Source organism: Taudactylus pleione, unplaced genomic scaffold, assembly GCF_031769625.1.
Source record: "Taudactylus pleione unplaced genomic scaffold, aTauple2 ptg000721l, whole genome shotgun sequence".
In the NCBI taxonomy this organism is placed as follows: domain Eukaryota; kingdom Metazoa; phylum Chordata; class Amphibia; order Anura; family Myobatrachidae; genus Taudactylus; species Taudactylus pleione.
This window is the reverse complement of record NW_028285123.1, coordinates 391,088-395,649: the sequence shown is the minus strand read 5'-3', so window position 1 is coordinate 395,649 and position 4,562 is coordinate 391,088.

Here is a 4,562-nt window from a genome sequence, read left to right as displayed (position 1 = left end):
TCTGTAGGACTTCCATAATGCAGATTACTTGCATATGTACATTAATTAGTAACATAGATATGAAACATAATACACAAGAAAAATAAAAGAATTGTCTAATATTGGTGAACACTTGAATGGAAAAAAGGAGAGAAATTCCTCTTAAAATATAACCTTTATTGATACAGTATAAAACATCATACACATTAAAATATAAAAAATATATAAACACGTAAAAAAAGTGATACAAAGTTGGAAATGTGAGGTAATAAAATGTCACATTGAATGCTGCTATTTTTGTATTAAATTATACAGTACTGTACTAAATTGTAACCATGACTATAAATAGAGAATAGTGTTAGTAAGGTAAGTCCATATAACCCATAGAGAGGGAAATCCCCAATAAAGAATATAATAAAAAAAAAGAAAACATATATATAATTATAGAGAGATAGAGATCATATATGGTTTATATACTGGAAATAACACAGTTTAAACTTATAGCTAATAATAAAATGGCCCCCATTCAAGACCTATTCATCTTCCTCCTCAACATCACTAAAACCTGGCTTTCTCCCACAGCTCTCTACTATGGTGACCTCTTTTTTACTCACTCAACAGGTGATGGTGTGTTCGTCAAGGCTTTCATCTCCTCCAAATCCTCCAACTACCAGTGTCTCATCACCAACTTCTCTGCCCTCCTCCACTCCTATATCTCCTTCCCTATCTGCCTATATTCCTTCCCTATCTGCCTATATCTCCTCCCCTATCTGCCTATATCTCCTCCCCTATCTGCCTATATCACCTTCCCTATCTGCCTATATCTCCTCCCCTGTCTGCCTATATCTCCTCCCCTGTCTGCCTATATCTCCTCCCCTATCTGCCTATATCTCCTCCCCTATTTGCCTATATCTCCTTCCCTATCTGCCTATATCTCCTCCCCTATCTGCCTATATCTCCTCCCCTATCTGCCTATATCTCCTCCCCTGTCTGCCTATATCTCCTCCGCTATCTGCCTATATCTCCTCCCCTATCTGCCTATATCTCCTCCCCTATCTGCCTATATCTCCTCCCCTATCTGCCTATATCTCCTCCCCTATTTGCCTATATCTCCTTCCCTATCTGCCTATATCTCCTCCCCTATCTGCCTATATCTCCTTATCTATCTGCCTATATCTCCTTCCCTATCTGCCTATATCTCCTCCCCTATCTGCCTATATCTCCTTATCTATCTGCCTATATCTCCTTCCCTATCTGCCTCTGACTTTGTCATCTTTTCACCTGCAAAATAGAATCTATCAGACAGGAAATCTCTACCTGCCAGACACCTTCTGCCCCTGTCTCCTATCCTAGTTCTTCTCCCTCTAGCTATTACTCCTTTTACTCCGTCATCCTCATCATAGGGAACAAATCCAAGTTCTTCTCTCTTCTCCCCTGGTCCCCCTAACTCATCTCTCCCCTATTCAATCTACCCTTAGGGCCGTATTCAATTGCCGGCGAAAAGCCGAGATCGGCGAAAAGTTCTCACTGGTGATTTCATTTCGCCAGGCGAGAACTTTTCCCTGTATTCAATTCTAAAGACTTTTTGCCGGTGCGAAAAGTCTGTGCCTTGTAACCAGCGGGAAAGATTCGCCTCTGAAAGGAGTCGGAAAAAAGTGCAGAATTGGGGGTTTGGGGTGCAAAGTTGCTGGAGCACACCTTCAGCCTTGGGACAGTCCCTCAAAGGTAAACTGTGTCCAAAAAAGCTTAAAAATTATTTTGTTTTGGGGGCGAAAAAAACTAAATTTGGGGGACAAACTTAAAAACTAGTGTAATAGACTCCAGGGGGTCCCCCAAGTATTCCCCATGTGTTTTTTGGATTGCAGGTGTTTGCTGAAGGTGCATTTTTTATATTTTTTGAAAAACGCACTCTAGCGATTATTAACCATGCTTGCACCCATTTTCATGTACCCCAAATTTGTAGGGACTGCTTATTTTCTCCGTAAAAACCTTATGATGCTATTCTTCACCACTTATGCAAAGACGCTAAATAGCACTAATTGAGAGCATTTAAGCACTCCAAATACCTTCAGCATGGCTATTCGGGGGGATCCATAGTGATCCCCCATGTCAGTGCATCTTTTGGGGGGTGCCAGGATGATTTCCCCATTTCTGAAAGGACTTTTCGACGATTTGAGTTTCGCCGGAATGCGTTCTCGCATATTTTGCGATTGAATAGGGCGAAAAGAGGTAACGAGCGCGATACTTTTCCGGAGGCAAAGCAAGCGATGACGGAGAAATCTCCGGCATGCCAAAAGTCTGTGACTTTTCGCCGGCAATTGAATACGGTCCTTAATGTTAAGTAATATTTCTTTCAGATAATAATAATAATAATAATAATAATAATAATAATAATAACAGTAACACTGATTTGTACTGTCAATTAAAAAAAAGTGTAATACAAACTGTTTTATAATACCATGTTTTATTTAATCCGGCCTCCACCACCCCTAAATAGCCGGCCAGTCACACTCCTTTGATACTGTTATTATTATTATAATTATTATTATTAGTTTTAATAGCAAGTTTATATACTGGAAATAACACATTTTAAACTTGTAGTTAATAATAAAATGGCCCCCATTAATGACCTATTCATCTTCCTCCTCAACATCACTAAACCTGGCTTTCTCCCAAAGCTCTCTACTACGGTGACCTCTTTTCTACTCACTCAACCAGGTGATGGTGTGTTCTTCAAGGCTTTCATCTCCTCCAAATCCTCCAACTACCAGTGTCTCATCACCACCTTCTCTGCCCTCCCCCACTCCTATATCTCCTTCCCTATCTGCCTATATCTCCTCCTCTATCTGCCTCTGACTTTGTCATCTATTCACCTCCAACATAGAATCTATCAGATAGGAAATCTCTACCTGCCACCTTCTAACCCTGTCTCCTATCCTACTTCTTCTCCCTCTAGCTATTACTCCTTTTACTCCATCATAGGGAACAAATCCAAGTTCTTCTCTCTTTTCCCTTGGTCCCCCTAACTCATCTCTCTCCTATTCAATCTACCCTTAACATTAGGTCATATTTCTTTCATATGCTAACAATAATAAATGCAATAATAATAGTAATAACAATAATGACAGTAACAGAGATATGTACTGTCAATTTTTTTTGTAAATAACTAAAACACAAACTGTAGGTTTTATTTTTATATGGACACATATTTACCATGTTTTAGTTAAAACCCGGCCTCCACCACCCCTAAATAGCCGGCCAGTCACACGCCTTTGATATTTATTATTATTATTATTATTATTATTATAGTTATTAGTTTAAATAATCTCTCTTCTCCCCTGGACCCCCTAACTTCTCTCTGCCCTATTTATTCTCCCTTTAACCCCTCCCTTCAGCAATAATAGCATTAGTAGTAGTAATAATAATAATAATAATAATAATAAAACCCGGCCTCCACCTCCCCTAAATAGCCGGCCTGTCACACACTCCTTTGATGTTTATTATTATTATTATAATTATTATTATCTTAAATAATCTCTCCTCCCCTGGTCTCCCCTAACTCCTCTCTCCCCTATTCACTCTCCCCTTAAACCCCTCCTTCAGCAATAATAGCAGTAGTAATAGTAATAATAATAAAACCCGGCCTCCACCACCCCTAAATAGCCGGCCAGTCACACTCCTTTGATATTTATTATTATTAGAATTATTATTAGTTTAAATAATCTCTCTTCTCCCCTGGCCCCCCTACCTCCTCTCTCCACTATTCACTCTCTCCTTAAACCCTTCCTTCAGCAATAATAGCAGTAGTAGTAATAATTAAAATAATAACAATAATAAAACTCGGTCTCCACCACCCCTACATAGCCGACCAGTCACACTCCTTTAATGTTTAATATTATTATTGTGATTAGTTTAAATAATCTCTCTTCTCCCCTGGTCCCCCATAACTCCTCTCTCCCCTATTAACTCTCCCCTTAAGCCCTCCCTTTAGCAATAATAGCCATAGTAGTAGAAGTAATGATAATAATAATAATAAAACCCGGCCTCCACCTCCCCTAAATAGTCGGCAAGTCAAACTCCTTTGATGTTTATTATTATTATAATCATTGATATTAGTTTAAATAATCTCTCTTCTCTCCTGGTCCCCCCTAACTCCTCTCTCCCCTATTCACTCTCCCCTTAACCCCTCCCTATAGCAAAATTAACAGTAGTAATAATAATAATAATAATAATAAAACCCGGCCTCCACCGCCCCTAAATAGCCGGCCTGTCACACTCCTTTGATGTTTATTATTATTATAATTATTGTTATTAGTTTAAATAATCTCTCTTCTCCCCTGGTCTCCCCTAACTCCTCTCTCCCCTATTAACTCTCCCCTTAAGCCCTCCCTTTAGCAATAATAGCCATAGTAGTAGAAGTAATGATAATAATAATAATAATAATAATAATAATAATAAAACTCGGCCTCCACCTCCCCTATATAGCCGGCCAGTCACACACCTTTGATGTTTCTTTTTTTTTTTTTATTATTATTATTATTATTATTATTATTATTATTATTAATATTAGTTCCATCCTAACT